Genomic DNA, 13,739 nt, shown 5'->3' with positions numbered 1-13,739 from the left:
ATGACACGGCAATCCTCAGCAGATCCAAATGCCCAATACAAGCCTCTGCAAAATTAGAGGAACACCTCAAGGTGGTAGAGGAATGGCTAGCAACCTGGCGTATCCGGGTCAACGAGCAGAAATGCAAACATGTTACATTTACGCTTAACAAAAGAAACTGTCCAGCTCTAATGCTAAACAACGTACCAGTTCCTCAAGCCGAGGATGTCACTTACCTTGGCATCCACCTAGACAGAAGACTAACTTGGCGCAAGCACATCGAAGCAAAAAAGTCACAGCTTAAACTGAAAGCAAGTAGCCTACATTGGATCATCAATGCTCGGTCCCCTCTACGTCTGGAATATAAAGTCCTCCTATACAACTCCGTACTGAAACCCATCTGGACTTACGGAGCCGTACTATGGGGGAAGGCAAGTACCAGCAATGTCGATATTATACAAAGAGCGCAGTCGAAAATTTTAAGATCAATCACGGGGGCCCCGTGGTACATACGGAACGACAACATTCAAAATGATCTAAATATACCTAGCGTAAAATCTGAAATAGGTAGTCAACAACTAAAGTATTCTGCGAAACTGGATGCACACCCAAATGTTCTTGCCAATTCCCTTACGCGAACTAATAATAGAACTCGTCTTAAAAGAAATGACAGACCAACCCAATAACAAGTGATTCGGGCCGCCTGCAATATCACCAGGATTTATCTTAAGTACTAGATTAAGAAAAATATCTCAAACTTGTTGTTAGGCTCTAATTTAAGAGTAGATTCAACAAATATATATTAAACGTTATAAAAAAAAAAAAAAAAAATTACAAATGTCACTGTTTTCGACCGATCGTTCCTATGGGAGCTATATGATATAGTCATCCGATCTTGATCAAATTTGGCACAGTCATTTATAAGCGCAATAAACTCTCTAATATTAAGCTTCACGATAATAACATAGAAAATAACGAAGTTATTGAAAAAAGTCACTGTTCGTGACTTTGGGGTTTGTATGGGAGCTATATGACATAGTGGTCCGATCCGGCTGAATCCGAGATATATAACCCCTGCAGTATATACAAGCCTACGTGCAAAATTTCAGCTCTGTAGCTCTTACGGTCTAGGAGGAGTTTGCGTTGATCCAGACGGACGGACGGACGGACATGGCTAGATGAACTCGTCTCGTCGTGCTGATCAAGAATATATATACTTTGTATGGTCGGAGATGCTTCGTTCTATGCGTTGCACACTTCTGACCAAAATTAATATACCCTTTTTGCAAGGGTATAAAAATCTACTTATCCGTGTTAGAGGCCGTCTTGCCAGTGCGCCCATTTCTTATTTTTATTCTTTGTTTTAGTCGATTTATCATACTATGGCATATCCAAAAATATTTATTGTGACAATGCCACCAACATTGTCGGAGTATGTTCGGCACTTAAGGGCTTTAAACTGCAATTTTGTCTAAAACGCAATGTGAAAAATCTGGAGGATTTTAGCCTGGTTTGAGTTCAAATTGATTCTACCGCGCGAATCATGGGGAGCCCTAGTAAAGTCAACAAAGACTAAAAAACTTGACCTCTTCTCAATTAACGAACGAAGAGCTGCAATCGATTGCAATTGAAGTGGAGGCGATATTGAACTCCTATCCAATATCAATTCACAGCGATGATTTTAATGACGAAAAGGCCCTGACGCCTGCCCAGTAATTGATTTGTTTTTCATTGGGAGCGATCCCTGAACATAGTCTGGCCATTTCAAATATCAGACGAAAATTATCCAAAGGCTCTAGACCGCCTCAACGAACGATATGACAAGTAAGTTCTTATTTTCATAGAACATATTTCAATTTTATTTAACATTGCTAGCATGAAAACTTATGTCTTAAACGCAGTACTTATTCATATTAATAAGTCGAAAATTGATCTTGAATCCAAACAAGCATATGATCGGGTTCAAAAATAAGATTAATTGTCAGACTGGCCGACTGTTATCAAATACTGTCAGTAAAAAAAAAAAAAACAAAAAAAAGGGGGGGTTTTTTTCCCCCCCGCAAATTTTTTTTTCCCCTTCCTTTTTTTGGTAACCCTTTCCTTATCTCATATTAATCAAGTCGAAAATTGATCTTGAATCCAAAAAAGCATATGTAATCGGGTTCAAAAAATAATAAGAATTAATTGCTCAAAGTCACTGTTTGGTTCCACCGACTGTTTCATCAAATACTGTCAGTAAATTTAAAATCAAAATATACAACCCCTGCAGTATATACAAGCCTACGTGCAAAATTTCTCTCTGTAGCTCTTACGGTCTAGGAGGAGTTTGCGTTGATCCAGACGGACGGACGGACGGACGGACATGGCTAATTGAACTCGTCTCGTCGTGCTGATCAAGAATATATGTGAGATTGTTAGTGCAATCCCACTTTTTCCTCCCGAATTTCTAGGCCGTTTTTTCTCACAATCAATCAGTTTTATTTAACATTATTTCTTTATACATTTATCACTTAATTACCACATAACTACACTCTTCTTATTCGAGCAGCCACGAGGAACACAACCGGTCGACACAACTTGACGCCATAAAACTCTTTTCTCAATTGATATCGATGGTTTGTCATCGATATCGTTGATAAACTTTAAATTATGCACCTCTGAACTGGTTCAGTACAATCGACCACTTCTCGTCTCTCGACCCATTATTTGTGGGACTGTTAGTGCAATCCCACTTCTGACGCCAATTTGTGGGACTGTTAGTGCAATCCCACTTTTTCCTCCCGAATTTCTATGCCGTTTTTTCTCACAATCAATCAGTTTTATTCAACATTAATTTACTTTACTTTTATTTAAGCCAATCTTTAAATTATTATTTATAATTTTGACATAAATTTATATTGATTCAATTTAATGATTGCATCAACTCAATTTAAATTATAAAATTTTTCGTGCTGTAAACATAATGTTAATTAACATAAACATCTGGCTCACCACTATAATGCCTTCTCGCTCGCTCGTGTTGACTCACCAACGCCGTTTATTCGCGCCAATTCTGCTGATATGCCGATCTTTCACGAATGCTCTCACTAACGCTGTCTCGCTCGTGACGCCAATGCCGATGCCTCGCTCTTGTACAAATTTTTCCACTGACGCCGCCAAACTTGTGCGTCTAATGCCTTCTCGCTCTTGCCGCCAATTGTTGTAGCTTCTCTTGCCGCCAATTCTCAAGAATTTCCCACTCTAGGTACAGCTGCTCACCACATAGATTCTATGTTCCAGGCCATTTGCCACATAAATCTACCATCTCAGTGAATAATTCCCACGACGATACTCCAACACATTTACCAAAATTACGCTGTATCAGCCTCATTGCCACGTAAATTTGTGCAAAATTCCAACGATCGTCAATCTCTTTGCGTTTTCAGCCTCTTTGCCACGCAAACTTCAGGGTTCTGTAGTGTTCGCACCTCCACACTTTTCACTCTCACTTGAACTTGGACGTTTCGCTGTCTCTCTCTAACATACAAGCATTCATCAATTGGGGTGGTTTTTTTTAACCGCGCTTTGTACATTTTTTTTCGAACTTTCTGTCTTTGGCGACTCAATTTTAATGAATTTTTCGCTTCGAACGATTTCTTTTAATTATTAGTGTTCTTTATTTAACAACATCTTTTAAATGCACGTAAGTTCGATGCACTATGTAAATGTACATATCTCACTTCTGACACCAATTTGTGGGACTGTTAGTGCAATCCCACTTTTTCCTCTCAAATTTCTAGGCCGTTTTTTCTCACAATCAATCAGTTTTATTCAACATTATTTCTTTATACATTTATCACTTAATTACCACATAACTACACTTTTTCTCAATTGATATCGATGGTTTGTCATCGATATCGTTGATAAACTTTAAATTATGCACCTCTGAACTGGTTTAGTACCACTTCTCGTCTCTCGACCCATTCCCACATATATATACTTTGTATGGTCGGAGAGGCTTCGTTCTATGCGTTGCACACTTCTGACCAAAATTAATATACCCTTTATGCAAGGGTTTAAAAATCATAATACTTCGAAAGTATTTGTTGCAGCCCAAAGCAGATGCATGCAATGTAAGTCAACTGAGCATAGGTTGGCATTCCGTCCAAAATTCGTTCAAGAATATCTCCAAACGAATGGAATATGGAGTTTATCGTGACTAAATCTATATCTCTACCTCAGCCTGAAAGGAGACTGGATGTTTCAAATTGGGCCATTCCCAAAGAAATTGAGTTAGCCGACCCATTCTTTTATAGGCCCGGAATGGTACATTTATTGCTTAGCGTAAAGAAATTTTTTTGATCTACTGGTCTTTGGTCTTCCTCATCTAGTGGAGACTGCATTAAGATGGATCGTCAGGGGTATGATTTCTGAACCCCAATCAACCCAACACTACACTTGTAATTTAACGCAACAGCAAGACTTTAACATATTATTTGATATTTCGTTAACCTAAGAAGAACAAGAATGTGAAACTCACTTTCAGGTGCACACACAATTCCTGGATTCAGGGCGCATACTGGTTCGGTTGCCTTTCAAGGAATCGCCTAAACCACTTGGAGACTCGTTGTCGTGTGCAAAAAGACGTTTTCTCCAACTTGAAAGACGGCTTGCATCTTAACACCAATTAAGGGAAATGAGGCGAATAAAGAATTATTTCCAATTGGATCTGCTGTATTAGCTGAGGATATGTACGGATATGCAATCGAAGAACTCAAAGCTAAAACGAATGAAGTTACCAAGCGGCTCTCCAAGGTAGGCTTAGAATTGACAAAGTGGATATTAGTGGCGCACCAACATATTACGAATATATTTTCAATATTGACAAAAGTGATTTCGATGTGAACTTTCATTAACTGCAATAATAAAATCGATCATGGCCACGATCTATGATCTACTAGGATTATTAGCGCCAGTCGTAGTACGCTGCAAAATCCTGATGCAAAACTTGTGGATCGCTCGCTTCGACTCATTGCCGGAAATCTTACGGACTAGATGGCAACAACTTGAAGCTGATTTATCTAATCGTGACATGGTTCGCGTATATCGAAAATAAGTGTGAAATCCATGGCTTTTCGGATGCCTCAAATCGAGCGTATAGATGTTGCAGTGTATACACGCAAGTGTATTGGACAACAAAAAATATGTAACTTTACTGATTATTTTGAGATCGAGAGTTGTGCTCACCCAATCACAAAGAATTCCTCGTATAGAGCTTTATGCTTCCGTTCTATTTTGCCAAACATGGACTAAAATCAAACAAAAATTCAATTTTTATGTCTGCAAAACATATATTCGGACAGGTTCTATTGTAGTTCTTCATTGGATTAAAATGCACCCACCAACTCTAAAATGCTTTATTGCCGATCCCGTATCAACCATACCAACTCAATCACAGGATATCATTTGGAATCACGCACTTTGATGCAGACAATTTGGTTTCATGGACCAAAGTTCGAAATCTGAAAGAAAGACAGAGCATAGCTGAGAAGAGCATTAGGAGACTATCATGGTTTCGTATGATGGTAAGAGTCTTAGCATACGTTTTAGGTGTTCTGAACCGAACTCCTATTAACCGCAATAATACGATAAGTGCCACAAAAAGCGTCTCAGTAGAAGAACTTAAATTGGCTTTTAATCATATAATCTCTTTAATTCAGAGTGATGTATTTGCGAAAGAACTAAAGGACTTACAAGCAGGACGAAGTCTGAATCCTGAGCTTTAAAAAATTAAATCCATTCATTTCAAATAAACAGATCGGTACTCAAAATATTCGACTTATCCGTGTTGGAGGCCGTCCTTGCCATGTCTTACATACCATTGGGCACTAGAATGCCGTTATTGCTTCAAAAGACTCATAACTTTACTTGCTAAGGTTCTAATAGCAACTACCTGCGCCTAACAGTGTGGATCCAGGCCGAACTCCCGTTTTTGATATGCGGAGTGGATCTATGTGGACCATTCCTTTCTTCGTACCGCATTTGAACCAAAGTTCCCTACAAAACATATTTGTCCATATTTGTTTGCTTTTCTTCAAAAGCTATCCATGCAGAACTAATCTCAGTCCTTTCTACTAATAATTTTATTCTCTAGCACACCCAAAAGGATTTGATGTGACAAAGCCACCAACTTTGACGGAGCATGTTCGCAACTTGAAAGCTTCAAACAGAATTCTGTTCAGAACTCAATGTAAATAAAGTAAATAAGTCGACTTGCCGACTTGGGTATACCATACACCAGGTGAAACAAATATTTCAAATTTCGAAAACCAAATGTATGTATATTAAATTGTTTTAACATGTTCCTATGGGAGCTATATGATATAGTCACCCGATATTTATCAAATTCGGCACAGTCATTAACAGATATATCAAACTAACAAATGTTTAATTTGAAAACAATCGCGTTTAAAGTAACGAAGTTATTTACAAAAGTCACTGTTTTCGACCGATCGTTCCTATGGGAGCTATGTGATATAGTCATCCGATCTTGCTCAAATTTGGCACAGTAGTTTATAGGCATAATAAACTCTCTAATAAAATCGGAGAAACAAAGAATTTTTGGAATGAGAAATAATATTTCACTAACTTAACTATAGTAATCTAATCACTGGATTTATTCTAGCAAACGTTCAATTTGGTTCCATAAACGAAAAAGAAGGAGAAACGGAAAAAAACGAATATAATTTTCTTAATTGTTTGCCATTTTGCTTTCGATTCAGACAATAACTAGATATTTGGGCCAAGGCTAATCCTTTCATTTGGACACTTCGTTTTCAGTTTACACGCAATCCACACAGCCGATCCACTCTATCTGTGGCACATTCCACCTATGTGGTGTATGTATGTATGTATATACCCTGCCGTTAATTACACAAATACAAAAGTGCCGTTGAGCTTTCAAATTGGTTGGTAATAAATAATTTATTTAATTTATTTGGGTGTGCTGTTGCCGCGTGACATAAAAAACAGCAAACAAACAAAATGTTATACTTTTTCTCGGCAAAAAATAGGTGACAACTGCACAAAAAAATTTCCAACTTCAACTTCACGCCGCCATCTTAGAAGCCATCGAGATGAAACTTGGTATTTGGACCACTCTATCATATAGCTCTAGAAGAAACATTTTCATGAAAGTTGGAGTATCCCCATGAAATTTACTACGATGATAGTATCTGATCGGATAAATAGAACACAAGTTACAGTCTATACAAATCGGTTTTCTACCGCTGCCGGTAGCGCTGCTTGCTGCCTACTACGTCATTATCAAAACAAAAGAGCAGATGCATACACACACAGACGCGACGCTACATGAACTGTATGTGTATGCGTGCCGTGCGTTGCTTAGGGAAAGATGAAAAAGGAAGAAAAAATTGTAGTAAAAAGAGTAATAATGTTTTGTTTGTGTATTGATGAATTGAGTTGCAAAGAAAGAAATTTCAAAAAGAAACCAGAGGGCCGGTGCTAACTTCGACCGTGTCAAAGTTTGTATACCCTTGAAACTTTTTTGGTAACTCTTTCCTTACCTATTAGCCAGGAAATAACGAAGATATTGATCATAGTCACTGTTTTCCACCGATCGTTTCTATGGGAGCTATATAATATAGTCACCCGATCTTTATCAAATTCGGCACAGTCATTAACACATATATTAAACTAACAAATGTTTAATTTGAAAACAATCACGTTAAAAGTAACAAAGTTATTTACAAAAGTCACTGTTTTCCACCGATCGTCCTAAGGAGCTATGATATAGTCACCCGATCTTTATCAAATTCACACAGTCATTAACAGATATATTAAACTAACAAATGTTTAATTTGAAAGCAATCGAAGTTATTTACAAAAGTCACTGTTTTCGACCGATCGTTCCTATGGAAGCTATTTCATATAGTCATGCGATCTTGATCAAATTTGGCACAGTAGTTTATAGGCGTAATAATCTCTCTAATATTAAGTTTCACGATAATAGCGCAGAAACGAAGTTATTGAGAAAAGTCACTGTTCGTGACTTTGGGGTTTGTATGGGAGCTATATGATATAGTGGTCCGATCCGGCTGAATCCGAGATATACAACCCCTGCAGTATATACAAGCCTACTTGCAAAATTTCAGCTCTGTAGCTCTTACGGTCTAGGAGAAGCTTGCGTTGATCCAGACGGACGGGCGGACGGACGAACAGTGACTTTTTCTCGATAACTTCGTTATTTTCTGTGCTATTATCGTGAAACTTTATATTAGAGAGTTTATTACGCTTATTAATGACTGTGCCAAATTAGATCGGGTGACTATATCATATAGCTCCCATAGGAACGATCGGTCGAAAACAGTGACTTTTGTAAATAACTTCGTTACTTTTACCGCGGTTGCTTTCAAATTAAACATTTGCTAGCTTAATATATCTGTTAATGACTGTGCCAAATTTGAACAAGATCGGGTGACTATATCATATAGCTCCCATAGGAACGATCGGGCGAAAAAAGTGACTTTTGTAAATAACTTCGTTACTTTTAACGTGATTGTTTTCAAATTAAACATTTCTTAATTTAATATATCTGTTAATGACTGTGTCGAATTTGATAAAGATCGGGTGACTATATCATGTAGCTCCCATAGGAACGATCGGTGGAAACAGTGACTTTGATCAATATCTTCGTTATTTCTTATGATTGTAGGCCATTCTTTCGCAAACATAAGCCTTTTTAGATAAAACGTTCTTCCACATTGATGGCTAATAGGTAAGGAAAGAGTTACCAAAAAAGTTGCAAGGGTATACAAACTTTGACGTGGTCGAAGTTAGCCCCGGCCCTCTTGTTTTTTTTTTTTTTGGTTTTTTAAGAGCAAACTGACGCAAGGGTACCACCAAGATCCAAGCGCCAGCAGCCAGCCAGCTAACAACCACCTAGTGCCACACATGTTACATACTTGGTGGTGGCTTTTTGTTCTGATCGGGCTGGGCAATGCATGCTCGATTTTTTAGTGTATATGTACATACATTTTTAAAAAAACTATGGACAATCTTAAAGCTGGCTGGCTACCTCGACACATTCGAAGAGTCGGAAGAGAGAAGAAAAAATAAAACATTGCTGTTAATTGTGATCGTTCATGATGATCTCAAATATTATTTACCCGCTCGCATTTTGCTCCATTTTGGTAAATGAACGTTATGGTGAATGGACACGCGAAGAGTTGGTTACATCCATTCCAATGAGCCCCCAGCAGAGGAATTCCTAGGTCGCGTCCCATTGCTGCCAATTGCCAACGGCGCGTCTTATCATCAAATAATCTCAGCTTTGCAAAAAAAGCAACGTGTATATTATACACTGTATAACAAGGAATGGGTTCGACAACTGAGAACTTCTTATGTCATCGGATTCATCGATCTGCTGCAGGCATTCCTTCATGACTGTTTTGGCTCTTTCTGTTACATTTGGCAGTTTCTCGATCTGAATGAATGGATCGTTCTCCATAGGAAGAATAATCAGTGTCTATAGCTGGCAAGGGTCATTGTCCTCCTTAGCATGATCACAGCTGCTATCAAACTGGCCCCTGTACGATGCTGGTCTCTCCCGGCAGGCATTGTATATGGGATGTTCAAAATTCTTAACAGTCGCCTCTTTATTCAAACCCAGCTCTGGGTCATAGATGCCAATCTCCCCAATATAGCACTGGGTAAAACAAGGTACTTTCTTCATACGTGGCCGATCATTGTGTAAATCGTGCCAATCTTTCTACATTCTCTTCTGATAGTCCACCATGGCTTTCCATGCAATGCTGGGGAATGCTTTCCTCGCCCTCGAACGAGTGACATTCAAACTGCTCAGACGGAAATGAGAAAGTCAAGGAAAACTCGAATTTTTTTGCCTGCTCCAAACTCACCAATAAAGCCAAACAGAGGCTTATTACTAACAACGACCCAGCATTCATTTTGCTCAGTTGCAGTTGCTCAGTTGCTCAGTTGCTTCACCTTTCACGTTCTACACTATGGCAAATACTGAAATTGGGGCAAAATCTCTGACAAATTTAGATTTTCAACCCTTTGCTTCAAAACTTAGCTGCATGTTCTCGTCACATAACAAGATTATGTAAGAAAAATGTTAAATTTGAATGGACAAGTGATTGTCAAAATGCGTTTGAGCATTTAAAATCAGCATTAATGAACCCAACTCTGTTACAGTACCCAGATTTTAGCAAAGAATTTTGCATAATCACAGACGCATTTAAATATGCATGTGGAGCAGCCCTCACACAAAATAAAAATGGACTACAGCTTCCAGTAGCATACGCGTCTAGAGCTTTCACAAAAGGGAAGAGTAATAAGAGTACAACTGAACAAGAGTTAGCTGCAATTCACTGGGCAATCACACACTTCAGACCATACATTTATGGTTAACTTATTTGTTTTCAATGACAAATCCAAGTTCTAAGCTAACCAGAATACGACTTGAACTCGAGGAATATAATTTAACGGTAGAATATCTAAAAGGAAAAGATAATGTCGTAGCCAACGAGCTATCGAGTATAACAATACAGGACTTACAAAATATACAAACCAGCAACAAAATTCTGAGAGTCACTACCAGAAATCAGAGTAAACAGTCAAATTCCTGCGCAGGAAAAGAAAAAGAAAATAATATAAAAGAGTTGCAAAAGCAACTCTCTTAATGCTTCTAAGCCCAATGTATATGACGTCATTGTAAATGACGAAGTACAAAAAGTAGTGATCTTGCGAATAACTGATTCTTTAAGCACATTCAAACATGGCAAGAAAGTTATAGCAAGAATTGACATTTGCGATATGTATACCAATGGAATTCTCGATTTAGGACAATTTTTTCAAAGGCTCGAAAAAGAAGCCGGTATACTCAATATCAGTCAAGTCATAGTGGCACCTAGCGAAAAGATCTTTGAAACTATTTCAATAGAATCTTTCAAAAATATGGGCAATAAAATTTTACAATTTTTAAGAGTAGCGCAACTCAATCCGGTGACCCTATTATCAAATAATGATAAAGGTTAAGAAGCAATACTGTTTACGTTCCACGATGAACCTATACAAGGAGGTCACACTGGACTATTAAGAACTATGGCCAAAATAAAAAGGCATTACTATTGGAGGAATTCGACACGAGATATATCTTATTATATAACCAGACGGCCGGGGCTAACTTCGACCGCGTTAAAGTTTGTATACCCTTGCAACTTTTTTGGTAACTCTTTCCTTACCTATTAGCCATCAATGTGGAGGAACATTTTATATAAAAAGGCTTATGTTTGCGAAAGAATGGCCTACAATCATAGGAAATAACGAAGATATTGATCAAAGTCACTGTTTTCCACCCATCGTTCCTATGGGAGCTATATGATATAGTCACCCGATCTTTATCAAATTCGGCACAGTCATTAACATATATATCAAACTACGTTTCACGATAATAGCACAGAAAATAACGAAGTTATTGAGAAAAGTCACTGTTCGTGATTTTTGTTTTTTTTTTTGTTTTTTTTTTTTTTTGGTGCGGTCCGGCTGAATCCGAGATATATATACAAGCGTACGTGCAAAATTTTAGCTCTGTAGCTCTTACGGTCTACCAGAAGTTTGCGTTGATCCACACGGACGGGCGGACGGACGGATGGAAGGACGGACGGACATGGCTATTTGAACTCGTATCGTCGTGCTGATCAAGAATATATATACTTTGTATGGTCGGAGAATGAATATACCCTTTTTGCAGATGTACTGTCAAAAAGCAAAAATAACAAAGCACACAAAAACTCCATTAATTATAACTGAAACGCCACAACTGGCTTTTGACAGGGTAATTGTGGATACGATCGGTCCACTCCCAAAATCAGAACACGGAAATGAATACGCAGTAACTTTAATCTGCGACCTAACAAAATATCTTGTAATAATACCAATAAAAAATAAAAGTGCAAAAACAGTAGCGAAAGGTATGTTTGAAGATTTCATTCTGCAGTACGGTCCAATGAAGACGTTCATTACGGACATTGGAACAGAATATAGAAACTAAATAATTGAAGACTTATGCAAAAACTTGCAAATTAAAAAAATAACTTCAACATCATCACCAGACTGTAGGCACTGTGGAGCGAAGCCACCGAACACTCAATGAATTTTTACGATCATACATTTCAGTTGACAAAACTGACTGGGATGTATGGATACGATACTTCGCATATTGTTTTAATACAACACCCTCTATGGCACATGATTATAGTCCATATGAGTTGGTATTCGGTAAAACTTCGAATTTACCCAAACATTTTAATAGTGTTGATAAGATAAATCCACTATATAACATAGAAGATTATGCTAAGGAATCAAAATTTAGATTAGAACAGGCATATAAAAGAGCCAGAATAATGTTAGAACAGCATAAAGCAAAGAATAAGGAGATATATGATAGAAAAGTAAAAGATATCGAATTAGAAATAGGAGATAAGGTTTTATTACATAATGATACGGGTCTTAAGTTAAAACCTAAGTATTTATGCACATACATTATAGAAGAAATAAAGGATAGGGATAACATTTTAATTAAAGATACAAAGAATAAGAAACAATTAGTGCATAAAGATAGGTTAAAAATTTTAATCAATTAATACATATAAAACAAAAAAAAAAAAAAAAAATAAAACAAAACAAATAAATTATCTACATTTAATGACACTATACATATGTATAGTATACATTTGTATATATGCAAATATACTTTTACCACTGTTCACGCCACCGGTTGAACAGCAGTGAGAGGCGTAGAGCAGTGAGGAGTTTTTTCTTTTTTTTTTTTTTTAACGTTTAATATATATTTGTTGAATCTACTCTTAAATTAGAGCCTAACAACAAGTTTGATATATTTTTCTTAATCTAGTACTTAAGATAAATCCTGGGGATATTGCAGGCGGCCCGAATCACTTGTTATTGGGTTGGTCTGCTATTTCTTTTAAGACGAGTTCTATTATTAGTTCGCATAAGGGAATTGGCACGAACATTTGGGTGTGCATCCAGTTTCGCAGAATACTTTAATTGTTGACTACCTATGACAGATTTTACGCTAGGTATATTTTGATCATTTTGAATGTTGTCGTTCCGTATATACCACGGGGCACCCGTGATTGATCTTAAAATCTTCGACTGCGCTCTTTGTGTAATATCGACGTTGCTGGTACTTGCATAGTACGGCTCCGTAAGTCCAGATGGGTTTCAGTATGGAGTTGTATAGGAGGACTTTATACTCCAGACGTAGAGGGGACCGAGCATTGATGATCCAATGTAGGCTACTCGCTTTCAGTTTAAGCTGTGACTTTTTTGCTTCGATGTGCTTGCGCCAAGTTAGTCTTCTGTCTAGGTGGATTCCAAGGTAAGTGACATCCACGGCTTGAGGAACTGGTACGTTGTTTAGCATTAGAGCTGGACCGTTTCTTCTGTTAAGCGTAAATGTAACATGTTTGCATTTCTGCTCGTTGACCCGGATACGCCAGGTTGCTAGGCATTCCTCTACCACCTTGAGGTGTTCCTCTAATTTTGCAGAGGCTTGTATTGGGCATTTGGATCTGCTGAGGATTGCCGTGTCATCGGCAAAAGTGGACGTTGTAAGTCCTAAACTCGTTGGTAAGTCTGCAGTGTATAGTAGGTAGAGCAATGGGCCGAGTACACTTTCAAAATCAGCCGAGACGGAGCCATTACATCTTACAGCG

This window comes from Drosophila tropicalis, unplaced genomic scaffold (genome assembly GCF_018151085.1).
Source record: "Drosophila tropicalis isolate 14030-0801.00 unplaced genomic scaffold, ASM1815108v1 contig_1091, whole genome shotgun sequence".
Taxonomy (NCBI): Eukaryota; Metazoa; Arthropoda; class Insecta; order Diptera; family Drosophilidae; genus Drosophila; species Drosophila tropicalis.
This window is presented reverse-complemented; position numbering follows the sequence as displayed.